General features: G+C 42.6%; 1 long non-coding RNA gene across 1 annotated transcript; it reads left to right on the forward strand.

Annotated features, from left to right (window-relative positions):
* The first annotated feature begins 3,423 nt into the window (after positions 1-3,423).
* Positions 3,424-6,956, forward strand: LOC141042567 (uncharacterized). The gene is made up of 4 exons (XR_012205781.1): positions 3,424-4,084; positions 4,181-4,335; positions 5,336-5,426; positions 6,670-6,956. It is a non-coding gene; the product is annotated as an uncharacterized lncRNA (long non-coding RNA).
* The last annotated feature ends 16,527 nt before the right edge of the window (positions 6,957-23,483 follow it).

Genomic DNA, 23,483 nt, shown 5'->3' on the forward strand with positions numbered 1-23,483 from the left:
TGATATTTGGGTGGACAAGTGATTGGGTGCTGTCCTTACTTAGACAAGCCTCCCACTTATGATTAACCCCTCTCGCAAGCATCCACAACTACGAAAGAAGAATTAAGATAAATCTAACCATAGCATGAAACATATGGATCCAAATCACCCTTACAAAGCAACTCATAAACTAGGGTTTAAGATTCTGTCACTCTAGCAACCCATCATCTACTTATTACTCCCCAATGCATTCCTCTAGGCCCAAATCATGGTGAAGTGTCATGTAGTCGACGTTCACATAAGACCACTAGAATAAAGACAACATACATCTCATCAAAATATCGAACGAATACCAAATTCACATGATTACTTCTAACAAGACATCTCCCATGTCATCAGGAACAAACGTAACTACTCACAAAGCATATTCATGTTCATAATCAGAGGAGTAATAAGTATCATTATGGATCTAAACATATGATCTTCCACTGAATAAACCAACTAGCGTCAACTACAAGGAGTAATCAACACTACTAGCAACCCACAGGTACCAATCTGAGGTTTTGAGACAAAGATCGGATACAAGAGATGAACTAGGGTTTGAGAGGAGATGGTGCTGGTGAAGATGTTGACGCATATTGACCCCCTCTCGATGAGAGAATCGTTGGTGACGATGATGGCTTCGATTTCCCCCTCAGGGAGGAAAGTTTCCCCGGCAGAACAGCTCCGTCTGAGCCCTAGATTGGTTTTGCCTAAGTTCCACCTCGAGACGGCGGCGCTTTGGCCCGAAAGCTTCCTTATGATTTTTCCAGGTCAAAAGACATCATATAGCAGAAGATGGGCACCGGAGGCCTGACAGTGGGCCCACAAGTTAGGGAGGCGCGCCTAGGGGGTAGGGCGCGCCCCCACCCTTGTGGCCACTTGGTGGGTCCCCTCTGGTATTTTCTTCCCCCAATATTTTTTATATATTCCAAAATAATTCTCCGTAAATTTCTAGGACTTTTGGATTTGTGCAGAATAGGTCTCTCAGATTTGCACCCTTTCCGATCCAGAATTCCAGCTGTCGGCATTCTCCCTCTTTATGTAAACATTGTAAAATAAGAGAGAAAAGGCATAAGTATTGTACCATAGAGTGTAATAACATCCCATAATGCAATAAATATCAATATAAAAACATGATGCAAATGGACGTATCAACTCCCCCAAGCTTAGACCTCGCTTGTCCTCAAGCGAAAGCCGAGATTGATAATCATGTCCACATGTTTAGAGATAGAGGTGTCGATAAAATAAAATACGTACATGAGGGCATCATGATCATCTTTAGAACTGCAACATATAATGACATATAATTTCTTAAGCTAAAGTGACAATTCATTCACAAGGTAAAGTATGAATCAAAAACTTGATTGAAAACCAACAAACTATGATCTCAGTCATTGAAGCAATTACAATTTATCATAATATCAGAAAGAGTCAATGTAAGAGCTTTTGTATAGCAGGTCCACATACTCAACCATCCTTTAGTCTTTCATAATTGCTAACATTCGCGCGATACTTATGGGTTCAAAGCCTCAGTCGGACATAGAGAAAGATAGGGGCTTATAGTTTCACCTCCCAACCTTTTACCTGAAGGGTAATGTCAACAATAATACTTTATGATAACCTACATCCGAGTGGACACATATATATATAACTAGATCATTCCTAGAGTGCTTGCCAAAAAGAAAAAAACATGTAAAAAGGAAAGGTGAAGATCACAATGATTCTTGTATAGAGGTACAAAGTAAAAGTAAAAGACAGGCCCTTCGCAGAGGGAAGCAGAGGTTGTCATGCACTTTTATGGTTGGTTGCACAAAATCTTAATGCAAAAGAACGTCACTTTATATTGCCGCTTGTGATAAAGAACTTTATTATGCAGTCCGTCGCTTTTATTTCTTCCATATCACAAGTTCATATAAAGCTTATTTTCTTCACACTAAAAGATCATACATATTTCAAGAGCAATTTTTATTGCTTGCACCGAACACAACTTACTTGAAGGATCTTACTCAATCCATAGGTAGGTATGGTGGACTCTCATGGCAAAATTGGTTTAAGGGATGTTTGGATGCACAAGTAGTATCTATACTTAGTGCAAAAGATTTGGCTAGCATAAGAGGGAAAACAAGCTCAACATGTTGGAGGATCCATGACAATATAACTTCTATTCGGATATAAGAAAACATAACCCATTATGTTGTATTCCTTGTCCAACATCAACCTTTTAGTGTGTTATATTTTAGTGAGTGCTCACAATCACAAAAGATGTCCAAGATAATACATTTATATGTAAAACCTCTCTTTCTTTATTACTTCCTATTAATTGCAACAATGAACAAAACTATGTTTGTCAACTCCCAACAAATTTTATTCATCATACTTCTTATATGTGAAGTCATCACTCTCCATAGGATCATTATATAATCTTTTATTCTTTTTCTTAAGATCATAGCAAGAAAGCAAAGCCCTGAACTCAGAACTACTCTTTATTATATAACTCACGGACTCGATTACATAGAGGGGACATAAAGCAAAACTCACGACTTGATCATACTAAAAACTTTATTCTACTAGATCAAGATATAACCAAAGAGATCGAACTAAGAAAAAAATAAAAGTAAAGATGTGATGGTGATACGATACCGGGAAACCTCCCCCAAGCTTGGCACAAGCCAAGGGGAGTGCCCATACCCATATATTTAGATCTCTTTCTTCGGAGGTTGTAATGATGGAGTTGTTGATGATAAAAGAATCTTATCCTCCGTCTTCCAAGGCATAGGTTCACTAACATAAAAAGATGAATGAGTCTCCGGGATTCTCAAATTTGCAGCCAAACTATCCTCTTAAATTTGTATTCGTACTCACTGTTTTGGTTTAGCAGGTCATAGATCTGGGCTTGGAGATGCTTGATTTTCTCATGAAGCTTGAAGATAGTGTAATGCCCCGAGACCGACGCTCCAGATGCCTTCCTTGTTTTGCGAGTCAGTTGTGTTTTTTTATTTGTTTGCTGCATCTCATCATGGCATCATCCGCATTGCATCGGCACTCGTTGCCGTCATTGTTTTTAAAAACTTGCATCCGCTCGTAGTTGCCGCGTTTCCCCCTTGCTTTCGCTGACCGTTTCGAGACCAACCTTGTTCTTCGTTTTCCCTCTTGCTTAAATCAGAGTCCCTCTTTGCACAGTGCATCGGCCCCTCGCCCGTGTCCGAAACTTTCCCGAACCCGAACCGGACTACCGTTACCGTTGGGTCCGGATCATCCCCAAACATCTACAAAACATCACCGTTTTCTTTGTTGGACTTTCCTAGCCTATTTTTCTCGATCGTCCGATTTAAATCAGAGGGCCCAAATAGCCTCTAATCTAATCCCATGAGATATATATTAGTCCAACCCTAGAAATTAGTAGCCTTGTCCCATCAGTCCCATCCGGCCGCCGCCAGCATCTCCCACCTCGGGATCCCTCCAGATCCACCCTCTCTCCTTCCCTCGTTTTCCCCACTGGACCAATCCATCTCCCACCTCGACTCCGAGTGCCCCTGCAGCCTCCCGCGTCTGATCTAGGGAGAGCAGCACCCTCCCGAGCTCCTCCATGCCGTGCCCCTTCTCCAAGTCCTGCGCCTCTCCTCTAGCTCCCTGCCGTCGTCCCCGGCGAGCAGTTCTGCTAGCAGCCACCAGCAGGACAGCCACGCTCGCGCCTCTCCTTCCTTTCCCTTTCTTCTCCTGTTGCCTTTCCCTCTCATGCTCTCTCTCCCAGGTACGCCCGTGCAGGAGCCGCAAGGAGGAAGCCGCCATCACCAAGCTCTTGCCGTGCGCGCCTGGATCCGCCATCCCCGGCTCCTCCGCGCTCGATTCCCGTCGCTGCGCCAAGTCCCTCGTCCCGCTCGTCTCCGACACCAGCGCCGTCCGCCCCGGCAACCTCGACGTCGAGCTCCAGTAGGAACTGCTTCGCGCGCCCCTGTCCCCGCGAGCGTCTGAGGCTGCGCCCAACTCCTCGTCCAGCCCCTCCCCGTCACCTGCATCTCCTCCGGCAGCGCCGCCGTGCCCGCACGCCTATGGTGAAGCTTCGGTGAGCCAAGCCACGCCCGTGCCCCTGTTTCTTCCTTCCCTTTCGCCTTCTATCTCTCCCTCACATCTCTCTCTCTCTCTCTGTCTGCTCGTACAGGGAGCTCCGACGCCCTGGAGACCGATGCCCCCGCCGGACCTCCTTCCTCCGCATCCGGCCACGCCGGCGGCAAGCCCTGCCTCCGCCGCCTCGCCAAGTTTCGCCGCCTGAACCTCCCTGCATCGCCATGGCCGCCGGCCTCTGTTTTCCCCGCTGTGAGCAACTTCCTCCATGAACGAAGCTTCGATCCTTTCCTAGATCCGTTCTGGCATGTAGAGGTTATTTAGAAATGCCACTATGTTCCACCGCAAGCATATCAGCTAGCCCAGTGGCTAGCGTGGCCACTATCCATTCGAGGGGTCTGGAGTTCGAGTCCCAGCCGCCCCCTTTTATTTTGCTTAGTTTTTCCTGTTATTTTGCACTCCCACTTCTGCTTCGGGCCAGATCTGCTGCTGGGCTTGCACAGTGCGTTGCACTCGGCCCGTTGCTATTTTTTTTGGCGTGCTGCGAATTTCATATTATCCAGAGAGTGCGGTTTTGCAGAAAACCCCTCATACATCATGCATATAATAACTTCACAGCCGTGCATCGGATTAAAATAATTTATATATGTAAAATGTCTAGAATTTCTTCTAGTTTCATAATATGCTGCTCTCATCCATGTTTAAAATGTTTAAACTTGTTGTTTATTTAATTTGCTTAAATGCCATGTTAAAATGATTTATTTCATAACTAATTAACCGTAACTCGGATTTAAATAAACTTTATATGCAAATGGGGTAGAAAAATGCCTAGTTTAACATGGTACACTTTATTTTGCTGTTTAACAACATTAAAATTGTGTTTAGGGCAGAACAGTACCAAATCAAAATATGCACATGAGGATTTTCTGGAATTGTTGTTTGTTATTTCCGGCCTCATTTAAACTTGCCTAAATAGTTAGCTTACTTATGCTTCACCATATTGCCATGTTAATCAACATTTAATATTGTTGGGTGCATAACCGAGAGAGCTAAACAATGGATATGGTGTTTCGTCAATATGCAACTCGTTGCATATTGAGCTCCACTTAACTTGTAGTTTTATTTGTGCACTTTGCCATGCCATGCCTCATTAAACCGGACATGCATCATACTTGATTGTGCTTCATGCCATGTTTATGTGGTGGTTGTTTACTATGTTGTTTGTTTCTTTCCGGGTTGCTTCTCTCGTTAGCTTCGGTTTCTTTCCGGAGTTGTGAGGATTCGTTTGACTCCGTCCGTTTGTCTTCTTCATGGACTCGTTCTTCTTCCTAGCGGGATCGCAGGCAAGATGACCATACCCTCAAAATCACTTCTATCTTTGCTTGCTAGTTGTTCGCTCTATTGCTATGCCGCGCTACCTACCACTTGTTATATCATGCCTCCCATATTGCCATGTCAAGCCTCTAATCCACTCTTCCTAGCAAACCGTTGTTTGGCTATGTTACTGCTTTTACTCAGCCCCTCTTATAGCGTTGTTAGGTGCAGGTGAAGATGAAGATTGCTCCATATTGGATTATGTTTATGTTGGGATATCACAATACCTCTTATTTAATTAATGCATCTATATACTTGGTAAAGGGTGGAAGGCTCAGCCTTATGCCTGGTGTTTTGTTCCACTCTTGCCGCCCCTAGTTTCCGTCATACCGGTGTTATGTTCCTTGATTTTGCGTTCCTTACGTGGTTGGGTGATTTATGGGACCCCCTTGACAGTTTGTTTTGAATAAAACTCCTCCAGCAAGGCCCAACCTTGGTTTTACCATTTGCTACCACCTATCCCCTTTTCCCTTGGGTTCTGCAGACTCAAGGGTCATCTTATTTTAAACACCCCCCCGGGCCAGTGCTCCTTCGAGTGTTGGTCCGAACTGAGTAGACTGCGGGGCCCCCTCGTGGAAACTCGAGGTCTGGTTTTACTCGTAGGATGTCTCATCCGGTGTTGCCCTGAGAACGAGATATGTGCAGCTCCTATCGGGATTTGTCGGCACATCGAGCGGCTTTGCTGGTCTTGTTTTACCATTGTCGAAATGTCTTGTAAACCGGGATTCCGAGACTGATCGGGTCTTCCCGGGAGAAGGTTTATCCTTCGTTGACCGTGAGAGCTTATAATGGGCTAAGTTGGGACACCCCTGCAGGGTATTATCTTTCGGAAGCCGTGCCCGCGGTTATGTGGCAGATGGGAATTTGTTAACGTCCAGTTGTAGAGAACTTGACACTTGACTTAATTAAAATACATCAACCGCGTGTGTAGCCGTGATGGTCTCTTCTCGGTGGAGTCCGGGAAGTGAACACGGTTTCTGGGTTATGTTTGACGTAAGTAGGAGTTCAGGATCACTTCTTGATCATTTCTAGTTCACGACCGTTCCGTTGCTTCTCTTCTCGCTCTTATTTGCGTATGTTAGCCACCATATATGCTTAGTGCCTGCTGCAGCTCCACCTCATTACACCATCCTTCCTATAAGCTTAAATAGTCTTGATCTCGCGGGTGTGAGATTGCTGAGTCCTCGTGACTCACAGATACTTTCAAAACAGTTGCAGGTGCCGATGATACCAGTGCAGGTGACGCAACCGAGCTCAAGTGGGAGCTCGATGAAGATCTTGTTCGTTGTGTTGTTTGTTTTCATGTTGATCAGTAGTGGAACCCAGTTGGGACGATCGGGGATCTAGCAGTTGGGTTATCTTCTTTTCTTTTGGTTTTGACCGTAGTCGGTCTATGTGTGTACTCTGAATGATGTATGTTTTATTTATGTATTGTGTGAAGTGGCGATTGTAAGCCAACTCTTTATCCCATTCTTGTTCATTACATGGGATTGTGTGAAGATGACCCTTCTTGCGACAAAACCACAATGCGGTTATGCCTCTAAGTCGTGCCTCGACACGTGGGAGATATAGCCGCATCGTGGGCGTTACAGATAGCCTCTCCGATGTTCTTGGCGTCCAACTTGTGGTCACGGGTAAATTCCATGATCATCAAGTGATTGGTGTTGAGTCCATGTTCCACCATCCCTTGGCACTTGAAGACTTGCTGCTCCATTGCTTCGAGCCTTGCGACCACGCTTCCGGTCTTCTTTGGCCCTTCAACATCGCGGATGTGCAGCACCCCCTCACGCATCTCGATGGTTTGAGGGTGTTGCAGCACCTCTGCGAGGTAAGGGTTGATGACATTCTCGAAAAACTTGTCCTTGGGGGAGCTTGGAGACGTCATGGTGTCTACATCTGTTAGAAAAACAACTCGAAACAAGGACATAGGGTTTTGTCGTGGTATGGTGGTCAAAACCTTCGGGAGATTATATAATGAATTTTTACTGACCAAAATAAGTGTTCACAAGAAAACGGAGTTCGGAGGGCACACGAGGTGGCCACAAGGCAGGGAGGCATGCCCAGGGGGTAGGGCACGCCCCAAGGGGCTTGTCGCCTCCTCGTGCACTTTTTGGACTACTTTTAATTTTCCTAATTTTTTAAATATTCCAAAATGGAGTAAAATTGCCATTGGAAAAGTTTTGGAGTCGGTTTACTTACCGTACCACATACCTATTCCTTTTTGGAGTCTGAAACATTCTGGAAAGTGTCCCTTATGTACTCCTCAGGGGTTATGGTATTAATTATATTGGTTTCAACATTTATGGGAGTACCTGAGATATAATGTTTGATTCTTTGCCCATTTACCACCTTCGGGTTATTGCCTTCGGCGTTGTTAATCTTGATGGCACCGGAACGACAAACTTCCTCGATGACGTAAGGTCCTTCCCATTTAGAGAGAAGCTTTCCTGCAAAAAAACTTGAACAAGAGTTGTATAGCAAGACATGGTCACCTACATTAAATTCACGCTTTTGTATCCTTTTGTCATGCCACCTTTTAACTTTTTCTTTAAACAACTTGGCATTTTCATAGGCTTGGGTTCTCCATTCATCAAGTGAGCTAATGTCAAATAACCTCTTTTCACCGGCAAGTTTGTAATCATAGTTGAGCTCTTTAATTACCCAATAAGCTTTATGTTCTATTTCAAGAGGTAAGTGACATGCTTTTCCATAAACTATTTTATACGGAGATATACCCATAGGGTTCTTAAAAGCAATTCTATAAGCTCATAATGCATCTTCAAGCTTCTTAGACGAATTCTTTCTAGATCTATTAACAGTCTTTTGTAAAATCAACTTTATTTCTCGGTTACATAATACTACTTGACCCCTAGACTGAGGATGATAAGGAGATGCAATTCTATGGTTGACATCATATTTAGCAAGCAATTTACAGAAAGCACCATGAATAAAGTGTGAAGAACCATTAGTCATTAAATATCTAGGGACTCCAAACAAAGGGAAAATAACTTCTTTAAGCATTTTTGTAACATCCCAATTTTCAATTTGGATGTTATACATAGGTTATCATATGCATATCATATTTTATTTGCATTTTGGTTGGGATCCTTGAAATCTTAAGCAACCCAAGGACCCAAGGAGAGAGTTGGAGATTTCATAGATTTTCATATTTGAATTTTTCTCAAATTTGAAAAGAGGATCGATTTGATTTTAATATTTTGTTCTCTCCAATTATTTCCAATAATAAATAAAAGAGAGAAGATAAAATGACTTCTTCAATAAGAGAGGAATATTGGAGAAGAAATTTTATTTGTAATTTATTTGCTATTTTATTTGAATTAGAAAATACAAAATTTTAGGCCAAAAAATGTTCATCTTGTCCTAAATATTAGGTTTGTACGGTGAAAATTGTTTTTGGTATTTTTAGAATTTTTTTATATTTTATTAGGAATTTTCTTTCGGGCGAAATTTTCTTTAAAAAATCTTCTTCGCCCGACTGGGCCGAAGGCCCAGCCGAGCCGGCCCGCTAGTGCACCGGGACGGAGTCCCGCTCCCGCCAGACTCGCCGGAGTCCGGACCGGACTCCGAGTCCGCCGCCGCCTCGCGCCCCCTTCCCCAAGTCGCGCCCCCGACCCTTTATAAGCGGAGGAGGCCCAACCTCTCCTCCCCACCGAGCCAGCCGCCGCCGTCGCCTTTAGCCACCGCAGAGCGCCACTGCCGCCCGCCGACGCTGACGCCCGCGCCGCCTAGCCCCGATCCGCCGCCCCGCCACCGCCGGAGCCGAAGCCCGATCCGCCGCCGCCGACGCCGACCCCGCCATTGACCTCGCCACCCGTTTTGACCGGTATAAAACCGTTCGGTTCTTCTCCGGTTCTTTTGGTTTTTTTCGGTTAGTTAGATTAGATCGGTTTTTATTTTAGTTCGTTAATTAACGGACGTTGACCCGTTAGATTGTTTTAACGAACGTATTCGTTCGTTTAGATCTGTTAGGGAACGTTCGTTTGTTAGATTTTTCTTTTTCCGTTTATTTTCGGCTAGGGACCTATCCGCGAATACTTTTATCACAGTTTAGTCCCTCCTCTTCAAACTCTCGCTACTTTTTACTCGTTTTTTCCAAATCGAGTGAAACCAACGCCAAAATCTTCGTCTTGTTCCCCTCTTTCCTGTTAATCAACTTCAACATGGTTTTGACAATTTAAAATTTGGGTTTCAAGCCGATTTGTATTTGAACTTCTTTTCATCGCAGTTTGAGTTTCGTAGCTCTGATTCGATTGATTCTTTTTGCAAATCGAAGCTCTTCAGTTGAACTTCTCTGTTTAGATCTTTTATCTTGAGTTTTACCCTTGCATCTTAGCTTATGTATGCTATTATTTGTTCACGATAGAGTTTCGGGAGTGGGAGGCCTGCTACTACGAGTCACTAGGGTTTTCAGATCGTCAGCAAGGCAAGTAACACTTTGATCATACCTCTTTATCACTCAGTTTTTATGCATTAGTTTCAATCCTCAAATACTGCATGGTTAGGAGTTGATAACATGTGGGTATTCGGGAAGGAGTTGATGATGTAGAACCTATTGTCTTTTCTTTCAAACCCTGGGTGTTACTACGTTATGCTTATACTTCTACGCTATGCTCGTAGACGTGGATTGGTTTGAGTGTATTCATGAAAGACGTGAGAGATTATTGTTAACTAAGGTTTAACTTAAGGTGGCTACTTTAATACACATCTGGGTGGATTGGTTGAGACACCCTGGAGCACCCAGTGGTTGTCTGGGCACCTGGAGCAACCCAGCGTTGTCTTGGGATATCCCGGAGTACCCGTGTGATCATCCTATGGTTTTCCACCCAGGCTCAAAGGGATCATAAGATTATTCATGCTAGAAACTTCCGTGTGCAGCCACAAGCCATTATGGGCTCTGGCATAGTTGAGTAAGCTGTGGGAATCCTTTCCATGATGGTCTAGAAGATGTAGGGGATTGTAGGTGTACCGGCCTATCTATCGGTTAAGGGGGCCTCTTCAGAAAGACTGTGTCTCGGTCATCCGCTTCTCAAACATCATGTAGTGCAAGAAATTCAACGGAGGAGATCGAGTCTTATGGGGAAAAGTGCGCAAACCTCTGCAAAGTGTATAAACTAATCATGGTTAGTCGTGTCCCTGGTTATGGACATCTTGAGTATCTGGTACTTGAATTATTGATTTGATCTCATCACTTTACTTAATTAATTTGTTGGGTTATAATTATTATCTTGGGATTGAGTTGGAGGAACCTTCTCAATATTTCAACAAACTTTGTAGTTAAAATAAATATATTCCTTTGTTGTAGGAAAAAAATAGCTTTATGCAAATGATAACCATAGAGCCTCCACCAGCCATATATGCATGTAGTGATAGTTGTTGTCTGTTCATTGCTCTATAGTGTTATTGTGCGAGCATATTCCATGTGCTGACATACACAGGCTGCAACATATTATGTTGCAGATTTTTTAGACGAAGAGTAAGGTGCGCTAGGTCGTTGTCATGCACTCAGCTATGCCGTTGGTGTTGATGGACTTTACTACCTTCGAAGCTTCCGCTGTTATCTTATTTAGATGGCCTTCAGCCATATTATTGTAATAAGTTCTCTTTTGAGACACAAATTGTATTAAGTGCGTGACTGAACTCTGTTATAAATCCTCGAGTACTATGTGTGTCAGCATTACCGATCCAGGGATGACACTTATGCACAGAGATTTGACCGTCTGAGGTCGGATCGCTATAGGATGGTATCAGAGCACACGTTGATTGTAGGACGCGACCACTAAGATAAGCCATCGGACACTCTTCTCTACTCATCTCTGACTCTTCTCCATTTTCTACTCTATAGATGGCGGACCTAAGGAACAAGTTTGCTCAACCGAATGAAGACACACCTTTTGGACGACACTTGAAGGAAGCCACTAGATACCTGAACATCGGAATACCAGGCTTCACCGGGACCTACAACGCCACTTTACCAGAGGAGGAGCATTGGATGATTCAAGTTCATGTTCCAAGAAGGACATTCAGGCGAGTTACTGAGCCCATAGAGTTTTCCTTTGATGCACCAACCTGGAGTCTAGGAAAGAGCATGGTAGCCCACATCGCCATGGGACGCATCGGCGAGGTATATCACAAGGATCTTAAGGACACCATCTACCAGATATGCGGACGCCGAGATGAGCAATAGGAGATGATTTGCACCAGGAGGGATAAATCCATTGCAGCCTACATCCAGGAGTTAAACCAGCACATTCGTCGTCAGGAGAACCAGATGTGTGCCAGTATGATCGACATGAAGAAAGTGATGACCAGGAACATGGAGCTAGAAGAGGAACTCAAGTCTACACGCGATGGATATGAATAAGAAATTGCAGTACTACTGGAAAAGAATGATGACCTGAAGAAGAAGCTGGGAATATTCATGGGAGATCCCGCGCCAGAGGAGGACAACCACCCAAAAGACTACATCATCATCGACGACACTGACTCCGACCCCGATAGTGATGATGATTATGAAGACGAAGCTGAAGCGGATATCATGGAATCTTCCACCGATCAAAATTTCTAGTCGACCACCATATTATCAGTAGTATTCCCCCATGTATATAGTAATAGTCCGAGTATTTTTTAACGGTAGTTAGATCGTTTTTATGCCCTTGTTTGAATTGAGTGGTGTGAAATGAATGTGTTTGTCTCATGTGCGTATGGGTAGTGATTTCTCTATAGACCTCACTCTATTCTATTCTCACCCCTCTAAACCTATCAGATGACTCTGAGACGTGACCCCGGATTTGTCTTCCCATCGGAGCTCACTCAGTTGATCCAACAGCAGAATGCCTTGATGCAGTTGCTAGTCCAGAACCAAGGCAAAAACAACAACAACCAAACGCCACCACCTCCAGTGGACAACTTAGCCCGTTTTCTGAGGTTGAATCCGCCGGTGTTTTCCAGTAGCACCGAGCCGATTGTTGCTAACAACTGGCTCCACAAGATTGGAAGGGAGCTGACCACTATAGGTTGCATAGATGCCAAGAAAGTGCGCTTTGCCGCACACCAACTAGATGGACCCGCAGCCTCATGGTGGGAGAATTACACAGTCACTTTCCCCATAGCAAATGTCACTTGGGATCAGTTTCAGCAAGCTTTCCGCACAGCCCATGTCTCAACTGGAGCAATGAGTATGAAGAAGCGTGAGTTTCGCAACTTACGCCAGGGAAATCATACTGTGGCGCAGTACGTAGATGAGTTTAGCAAGTTAGCCCGCTATGCTCTAGATGATGTGGCCACAAATGCCGCAAAGTAGGGGAAGTTTATGGAAGGACTGAATGATGAGCTGAGTATGCAGTTGATGGTGGCAACATTTGCTAACTACCAGGAGTTGGTAGACAGGGCGCTTATGATCGAAGGCAAGCAGCAGTAGATAGAGAGCTGCAAAAGGAAGTATGGACAGGGGAAGTACAACTCTAGAGCTCAGCAGAAGCCTCGTTTTACCCCGAACTCGAGAGGACATACTCATCATAACCATGGAGGCCGCACTCACAATGGAGGAAGTTCACACAACCATAGTGGTCGTAAGAATGGTAATGGTAATGGAGGAAACAACGGTTAGAACCGTTTCAACCCCACTACACCCGCCAAGAAGGATCTAAGTCACATTACTTGTTTCAAGTGCGGGAAGACTGGACACTATGCTACCGAGTGTCCTGAAGCAAAGAATGGAAATTGCAATGGAAGTTCTGGGAAGAAGCCCAACCCTTTCACCAGAGGACAGGTGAACCACGTTAACGTGGAGGAAGTTGAAGAGCACTCAGATGCAGTTATCGGTAAGTTTTTGATTAAGTCATTTACTACTACTATTCTTTTTGATAGTGGTGCATTGCATTCATACATATCAAGGGGATTTATGGATAAGTATAAGTTTCCCACCAAAGTTCTTAAGACACCTATGTTAGTAAGCTCGCCAGCAGCGGACTATATGGCATGCAGAGGATGTTTTCAGATGCCATTGACCATAGGTAGGCACGTTTTCCCCTCAGACCTAATAATTTTGGAGTCACAAGGATTGGATGTGATACTGGGCATGGATTGGCTATCGATGTATGGAGGAAATATCGATTGTGCTAGTAAGTCAACTCTACTCACCACCCCGGAGGGTAAATGGAACAAGTATGTGTCCCGGCATGCGCCAAGGAGGACTCAAGTAAATTCACTCACATGAGTTGTGCAGGAGGAAGTGCCTGTAGTGAAGGATTACCCGGATGTATTTCTAGAGGAATTACCAGGCATGTCGCCAGATCGAGACATAGAGTTTTTAATAGAGCTGTTGCCAGGCACCGGACCAATATCGAAGAGACCGTATCGGATGCCCGCAAATGATCTGGAGGAAATCAAGAAGCAGATTAAGGAGTTACTGGAGAAAGGTTACATTCGACCAAGTTCATCACCGTGGGGAGCCCCAGTGCTCTTAGTTGAGAAGAAGGATGGATCTTTGAGAATGGTTGTTGATTATCGGGCATTGAATGAGGTGATGATCAAGAACAAGTACCCACTACCGATGATCAATGATTTGTTTGACCAGCTACAGGGAGCCAAAGTATTCTCCAAAATCGATCTTCGATCAGGATACCACCAGCTGAAGATCCGAAAACAGGATATACCTAAGACAGCTTTTACCACAAGGTATGGGCTATATGAGTACACGATTATGTCTTTTGGATTGACTAACACCCCTGCCTATTTCATGAGTATGATGAATAAGGTGTTCATGGAGTTCTTGGATAATTTTTTTGTGGTGTTCATTGATAATATTTTGGTTTACTCGAAGAATGAAGAGGAACACAAGGAACATCTGCGATTAGTTCTCGAGAAGCTCAGGGAACATCAGCTGTACGCCAAGTTCAGCAAATGTGAGTTTTGGTTGAAGGAAGTTGGATTTCTTGGACATGTTATATCAGGAGAAGGTATAGCAGTAGACCCTACCAAGGTTCAGTCTGTCACTGAGTGGTTGGCACCCACCTCAGTTGGAGAGATCCACAGTTTTCTGGGACTTGCAGGATATTATAGGAGATTCATTGAGAATTTTTCCAAGATTGCGAAACCCATGACGGAGTTTTTGAAGAAGGACACCAAGTTCAAATGGACAGAGGATGTGAAACCAGTTTTCAAGAGTTGAAGAAACGTTTAGTTACAGCCCCAGTGCTGATTCTTTCGGATATACGCAAGGATTTCCAAGTGTATTGCGACGCCTCTCACCTAGGACTTGGAGGTGTACTTATGCAGGACGGAAGAGTTGTTTCATATGCCTCACGTCAGCTTCGACCTCATGAGTTGAATTTTGCCACACATTATTTGGAGCTAGCAGCCGTAGTGCATGCGCTCAAGACCTGGATACATTTTCTTATTGGGAACCGTTGTGATGTATACATGGATCATAAGAGTTTAAAGTACATTTTCACGCAGAAGGAGTTGAATCTCAGGCAGAGGAGATGGTTGGAGCTAATAAATTATTGCGATATGAAGCTGCATTATCATCCAGGAAAGGCCAACGTCGTAGCAGCCGCTTTGAGCCGCAAGAGTTATGTCAATACCCTCGTAAGCGGAGGATTACCATAGGAGTTAGTTGACGATCTCAAGGAACTTCGTTTGGAGATAGTTCCAAGAGGTTTTGTTGCAGCAATGGAGGTTCAGTCCACGTTATTGGGAAGGATTCGAGAAGCTCATAAGGATGATAAGGAAATTGCTGAGATAAAGGAGAAGATGAGCAAAGGAAAAGCTAAGGGTTTTCGTGAGGATGAGCACGAAACTTTATGGTTTTAGAATCGTGTGTATGTGCCTAATAATGCGGACATTAGGAAGTTAATACTTCAGGAAGCTCATGACTCGCCATACTCGATTCACCCCGGAAACACCAAGATGTATTTGGATTTGAAGGAACGTTTATGGTGGGAAAGTATGAAGAAGGATATTGCCGAGTATGTAGCAGTATGTGATGTATGTCAGAGAGTGAAGGCAGAACATCAGAAGCCAGCAGGATTACTTCAGCCTATGCCAATACCCGAATGGAACTGGGACAAGCTTGGCATGGATTTTATCACCGGATTACCCAGGACGCGATCGGGATATGATTCTATCTGGGTAGTAGTTGATCGCTTGCCCAAAGTGGCTCCATTTATCCCAGTGAAGACCACCTATACGAGCATGAAGTTGGCCAAGATATATATGACCAGGATCGTATGTCTGCATGGAGTTCCGAGGACCATCGTATCAGATAGAGCAACACAGTTTACCTCAAAGTTTTGGAATCAGCTCCACCAGACTTTGGGTACCAGGCTAGAATTCAGTACAACCTTTCATCCGCAGACAGATGGACAGACCGAGAGAGTCAATCAGATTCTGGAGGACATGTTGAGAGCTTGTGCGCTAGATTATGGATCCAGTTGGGATGATAATTTGCCTTACGCAGATTTCTCATACAACAACAGTTACCAGGCTAGTTTGAAGATGGCCCCTTTCGAAGCTTTGTATGGAAGAAGGTGTAGGACACCATTGATGTGGGATGAAGTTGGAGACTGTCAGTTGTTTGGACCAGATTTAATCAAGGAATCTGAAGAGAAGGTTAAGTTGATTCGTGATAGACTGAAGGTAGCTCAGTCCAGGCAGAAGAGTTATGCCGATACTAAATGCAAGGAGGTAGTCTATGAAATCGGAGACAGAGCATATCTTCGTGTGTCACCACTCAGAGGAGTTAAACGATTTGGAGTTAAGGAAAAGTTAGCCCCGAGATTTGTAGGACCATACCGAGTTTTGGAACGTGTGGGAGAAGTGGCCTACAAGTTGGAGTTACCCGAAGGATTGTCAGGAGTTCATGATGTGTTTCACGTTTCCCAGTTGAAGAAGTGCCATGCTGAGATGGCCGATATTCCTTTGAGAGATACAGTGCCCCTGGAAGCAATTCAGTTGGATAGTGACCTAACTTACAAGGAGAAACCTGTCAAGATTCTCAATTTTGCCAGCCGAGTTACACGCAGCAAGGTTATCAAGTTTTGCAAAGTTCAGTGGAGCCACCATACGGAGGAGGAAGCCACCTGGGAGCGAGAAGAAGACCTACGGAAAGAACACTCGCACCTATTTTCTAGCCAACCCGAATCTCGAGGGCGAGATTCACCTTAAGGGGGGTAGGTTTGTAACATCCCAATTTTTAATTTGGATGTTATACATAGGTTATCATATGCATATCATATTTTATTTTGCATTTTGGTTGTGATCCTAGAAATATTAAGCAACTCAAGGACCCAAGGAGAGAGTTGGAGATTTCATAGATTTTCATATTTGAATTTTTCTCAAATTTGAAAAGAGGATCGATTTGATTTTAATTTTTTTTTCTCTCCAATTTTTTCCAATAATAAATAAAAGAGAGAAGATAAAATGACTTCTTCAATAAGAGAGGAATATTGGAGAAGAAATTTTAAAATCAAATTATTATTTTATTTGTATTTTATTTGAATTAGAAAAATATGCATTTGAAAATTGCATTTTTAGGCCAGAAAAATGTTCATCTTGTCCTAAGTATTAGGTTTGGAAGGTGAAAATTGTCTCTGGTATTTTTAGAATTTTTTTATATTTTATTAGGATTTTTCTTCCGGGCGAAATTTTATTTCAAAAAAATCTTCTTCGCCCGACTGGGCCGAAGGACCAGCCGTGCCTGCCCACTACCGCGACGCCGCCTTCCGCGCCGGGACGGAGTCCCGCTCCCGCCCGACTCGCCGGAGTCCGGATGGGACTCCGGGTCCGCCGCCGCCTCGGGCCCCCTTCCCCAAGTCGCACCCCCCGGCCCTTTATAAGCGGAGGAGGCCCGGCCTCTCCTCCCCACCGAGCCAGCCGCCGCCACCGCCTTTAGCCACCGCCGTAGCCGAGCGCCGCTGCCGCCCGCCGCCGACGACGCCCGCGCCGCCAACGCCGCTCGCCGCCGATGCCGCCTCGTCCCGATCCGCGGCCGCCTCCCGGCAACCCCGCCTCCGCCGGAGCCGAAGCCCGATCCGCCACCGCCTACCCCGCCGTTGACCTCGCCGCCCGTTTTGACCGGTATAAAACCGTTCGGTTTTTCCCCGGTTCTTTCGGTTTTATTTTTCGGTTAGTTAGATTAGATCGGTTTTTATTTTAGTTCGTTAATTAACGGACGTTCACCCGTTAGATTGTTTTAACGAACGAATTCGTTCGTTTAGATATGTTAGCGAACGTTTGTTCATTAGATTTTTCTTTTTCTATTTATTTTCGGCCATGGACCTATCCATGAATACTTTTATCACAGTTTAGTCCCGCATCTTGAAACTCTCACTACTTTTTACTCGTTTGTCCAAATCCAGTGAAACCAACGCCAAAATCGTCATCTTGTTTCCCTCTTTCCAGTTAATCAACTTCAACATGGTTTTGATAGTTTAAAATTTGGGTTTCAAGCCGATTTGTATTCAAACTTCTTCTGATCGCAGTTTGAGTTTCGTAGCTCCGATTCGATTGATTCTTTTTGCAAATCGAAGCTCTTCAGTTGAACTTTTCAGTTTAGATCTTTTCTCTTGTGTTTTACCCTTTAATATTATGCTTGAGTGCTTATGTATGCTATTGTTTGTTCATGATAAAGTTTCCGGAGTGTGATGCCTGCTACTACGAGTCACTAGGGTTTTCAGATCGTCAGCAAGGCAAGTAATACTTTGATCATACCTCTTTATCACCCAGTTTTTATGCATTAGTTTCAATCCTCAAACACTACATGGTTAGCACTTGATAACATGTGGGTATTCGGGAAGGAGTTGATGATGTAGAACCTATTGTCTTTTATTTCAAACCCTGGGTATTACTACGTTATGCTTATACTTCTATGCTATGCTCGTAGACGTGGATTGGTTTGAGTGTATTCATGAAAGACGTGAGAGATTATTGTTAATTAAGGTTTAAGGTGGCTACTTTAATACACATCTGGGTGGATTGGTTGAGACACCCTGGAGCACCCAGTGGTTGTCTGGGCACCTGGAGCAACCCAGCGTTGTCTTGGGATATCCCGGAGTACCCATGTGATCATCCTATGGTTTGCCACCCAGGCTCAGAGGGATCATAAGATTATTCATGCTAGAAACTTCCGTGTGCAGCCACAAGCCATTATGGGCTCTGGCATAGTTGAGTAAGCTATGGGAATCCTTTCCATGATGGGCTTGCAGATGTAGGGGATTGTAGGTGTACCGACCTATCTATCGGTTAAGGGGACCTCTTCGGAAAGACTGTGTCTCGGTCATTCGTTTCTCAAACATATGTAGTGCGAGAAATTCAACGGAGGAAATTGAGTCTTGTGGGGAAAAGTGCGCAAACCTCTGCAGAGTGTATAAACTAATCATGGTTAGCCGTGTCCCCGGTTATGGACATCTTGAGTATCTGGTACTTGAATTATTGATTTGATCTCATCACTTTACTTAATTAATTTGTTGGGTTATAATTATTATCTTGGGATTGAGTTGGAGGAACCTTCTCAATATTTCAACAAACTTTGTAGTTAAAATAAATATATTCCTTTGTTGTAGGGAAAAACTAGCTTTATGCAAATGATAACCATAGAGCCTCCACCAGCCATATATGCATGTAGTGATAGTTGTTACCTGTTCATTGCTCTATAGTGTTATTTTGCCAGCATATTCCATGTGCTGACCTACACAGGTTGCAACATATTATGTTGCAGAGTTTTCAGACGAAGAGTAAGGTGCGCTAGGTCGTTGTCATGCACTCAACTATGTCGTTGGTGTTGATGGACTTTACTACCTTTGAAGCTTCTGCTCTTATCTTATTTAGATGGCCTTCAGCCATATTATTGTAATAAGTTCTCTTTTGAGACACTCGATGTATTAAGTGTGTGATTGAACTCTGTTATAAATTCTTGAGTACTGTGTGTGTCAGCATTACCGATCCAGGGATGACACTTACGCACAGAGATTTGACCGTATGAGGTCGGATCGCTACAATTTTAATGGAAGTGTTTTGATCAGCACTATTAATTGGAATAGCTTCTACCCACTTAGTAACATAATCAACAGCAACCAAAATATGTGTATACCCATTGGAGGAAGGAAAAGGTCCCATATAATCAAAGCCCCAAACATCAAATGGTTCAATAACAAGTGAATATTTCATAGGCACTTCTGACGTCTACTAATATTACCAATTCTTTGACATTCATCACAAGACAAGACAAACTTACGAGCATCCTTGAAGAGAGTAGGCCAATAAAAGCCAGACTGTAATACCTTGTGTGCAGTTCTATCTCTAGCATGGTGCCCTCCATAAGCTTCGGAGTGACACATGCGTAGGATATGTTCCTGTTCATGCTCGGGTACACAACGTCGACACCATCTACTTCTTCTTTATAAAGATGTGGGTCATCGCAAAAGTAATGTATTAAATCATAGAAAAACTTTTTTTGCTGGTATGTGAAACTAGGTGGTATAAATTTAGCAGCAATGTAATAAGGATAATCAGCATACCATGGAGTACTACGAGAAGCATTTATGACAACTAGTTGCTCATCAGAAAAACTATCATTAATAGGTAGTCGGTCATGAAGAACATTTTCTAACCTAGACAAGTTGTCTGCTAATATGCAAATCAAATTCTTGTAGTAAGAGAACCCATCTAATAAGTCTAGGTTTAACATCTTTCTTTTCCATAAGATATTTAATAGCAGCATGATCAGTGTGAACAGTTACTTTGGAATCAACAATATAAGATTTGAACTTATCACACGCAAAGACAACTGCTAAAAATTCTTTTTCAGTGGTAACATAATTTCTTGGAGCATTATCTAGAGTTTTACTAGCATAATGAATAACATTCAATTTCTTATCAACTCTTTGTCCTAAAACAGCACCTACAGCATAATCACTAGCATCACACATAATTTCAAATGGTAGGTTCCAATCAGGTGGTTGAACAATAGGTGCAGAAATTAAGGCTTTCTTAAGTATTTCAAAGGCTTCCACACAATCATCATCAAAAACAAATGGGACATCTTTTGCAAAAGATTAGTAAGAGGCCTAGAAATTTTAGAGAAGTCTTTAATAAACCTCCTATAGAAACCAACATGACCAAGGAAACTTCTTATACCTTTGATATCTTTAGGACATGGCATGTTTTCAATAGCATCTACTTTAGCTGTATCAACTTCAATACCTCTTTCAGAAATTGTATGCCCCAAGACAATACCTTCATTAACCATAAAGTGGCACTTCTCCCAATTCAAAACAAGATTAGTTTCTTCACATCTCTACAAAACTCAATCAAGGTAGCTTAAGCAATCATCAAAAGGAGTTCCGTAAACGACAAAATCATCCATAAAAACCTGAACAATCTTTTCACATAAGTATGATAATATAGAGTCATACATCTTTGAAAGGTAGTAGGAGCATTTAATAAACCAAAAGGCATACGTCTATAAGCAAATGTACCGAAAGGGCAAGTAAAAGTAGTTTTTTCTTGATTCTCTTTTGACATAGGTATTTGAGAAAAACCAGAATAACCATCTAGAAAGCAAAAGTGTGTATTTTTTTATAGTCTTTCTAGAATTTGATCAATAAAAGGTAGAGGATAATGATCCTTCCTAGTAGCTTTATTCAACTTTCAAAAATCAATAACCATTCTATAACCTGTAACAATTCGTTGTGGGATCAATTCATTCTTATCATTAGGAATAATAGTAATACCTCCCTTCTTAGGGACACAATGAACAGGACTTTGCCATCTACTATCAGCAACAGGATAAATTATACCTGCCTCCAGAAGCTTTAGTATTTCGTTTCTTACCACTTCCTTCATCTCGGGATTTAATCGTCGTTGGTGATCAACAACAGGTTTAGCATCAGGCTCCATATTAAATTTGTGCTGGCATAGAGTCAGACTAATGCCCTTAAGATCATCAAGAGTATATCCAATAACAGCACGGTGCTTCCTTAGAGTTTTCAATAATTTTTTTCTTCATGCTCTAAAAGGTTAGCACTAATAATAACAGGATATATCTTCTTTTCATCAAGATAAACATATTTCAGACTATCAGTTAATTGTTTAAGCTCAAACACGGGATCATGCTTGGGTGGAGGAGGATCCCCAAGAATCTCAACAGGCAAGTTGTGTTTCAAAACAGGTATTTGGTTAAAGAATATTTCATCCAATTCCTTCCTTCCTTTCATTCATAAACATATCATTTTCATGGTCTAGCAAATATTGTTCTAAAGGATTGGTAGGAGGCACGTCAATAGAAGCAAGACCAATAATTTCATCCTTACTAGGCAATTCTTTATCATGGGGTTGTCTACGAAATTTAGAGAAATTAAAATCATGAGATGCATCCCTAAAGCTTACAGTAACAATTTCTTTCTTGCAGTCTATCTTAGCATTGACAGTGTTCAAGAAAGGTCTACCAAAGATAATGGGATAAAAATCATCTTGTGGGGAACCAAGAACAAGAAAATCAATAGGGTATGTTATTTTCCCACACAAGACTTCAACATCTCTAACAATCCCGATTGGTGATATAGTACCTCTATTACCAAGCTTAATAGTAACATCAATATCTTCTATTCAGCAGGTGCAATATCATTCACAATTTCTTGGTATCGAGTAAAGGGAATTGCACTCACACTAGCACCCACATCACATAGGCCATGTTAAAAATGATCTCCTATTTTAACACAAACAACAGGCATGCCAACTACAGGTCTATGTTTATCTTTTTCATCGGGTCTAACAATTCTAGCAGCTTCATCGCAGAAATAAATAACATGCCCATCAATATTATCGACCAAGAGATCTTTAACCATAGCAACACTAGATTCAACTTTAGTTTGTTCGGGGGTGTAGGTGTTCTAGTATAACTCTTTCGAATCACAACTGAAGCTTTAGCATGATCCTTTATTCTAACAGGGAAAGGTGGTTTCTCAATATAAGCAGTAGGAACAATAGGATCAACATTATAACTAATGGTTTCTTCTTCAACTTTAATAGGTTCTAATACTTTCACTTCAATGGGGAGGATGATATTTAAACCACTTCTCCTTAGGGAGATCAACATGAGTAGCAAATGATTCACAGAAAGAAGCTACTATCTCAGAGTCAAGTCCATATTTAGTGCTAAATTCACGAAAAGCATTGGTATCCATAAAAGATTTAACACAATAAAACTTAAGGTTTATACCTGACTCCTTACCTTCATCGAGTTCCCAGTCTTTAGAGTTGCGTTTAATTATTTCCAATAAATCCCATTTGAATTCAATAGTCTTCTTCATAAAAGAACCAGCACAAGAAATATCGAGCATGGAATGATCATTACGGGAAAGTCGAGCATAAAAATTCTAAATAATAGTTTCTCTTGAGAGCTCATGATTGGGGCATGAATATAACATTGACTTAAGCCTCCCCAAGCTTGAGCGATACTTTATCCTTCACGAGGCCAAAAATTATAAATATAATTCCGATCATGATGAACTAGATGCATAGGATAAAACTTCTGATGAAATTCCAATTTCAATCGGTTGTAGTTCCAAGTCCCAATATCATTGCATAGCCTATACCATGTTAATGCCTTCTCCTTCAAAGATAAAGGGAAGACCTTCTTCTTGACTTCATCCTCTGGCAAACCTGCAAGCTTAAATAATCCACAAACTTCATCCACATAGATTAGATGCATATCAGGATGTAATGTTCCATCTCCTGCATAAGGATTAACTAGCAGTTTCTATATCATACCCGAAGGAATTTCATAATAAATATTTTCAGTAGGTTCAGTAGGTTGAGGGGCAACTCTTTGCTCTTCTGGTCGGGATGAAGGTACCCCGAACAAGCCCCTTAAAGGATTATTTTCCATAGTGACAAGTGACGGTAAATTTCAGCATGCTATATAAATGTTTCCTTACCAAATTCCACTTGCCAAAGGCGCTTCACTGTTGGTGAACGTAGCAGAAATTCAAAATTTTCTACGCATC

The sequence above is a fragment of the Aegilops tauschii genome, chromosome 1 (genome assembly GCF_002575655.3).
Source record: "Aegilops tauschii subsp. strangulata cultivar AL8/78 chromosome 1, Aet v6.0, whole genome shotgun sequence".
NCBI lineage: Eukaryota > Viridiplantae > Streptophyta > Magnoliopsida > Poales > Poaceae > Aegilops > Aegilops tauschii.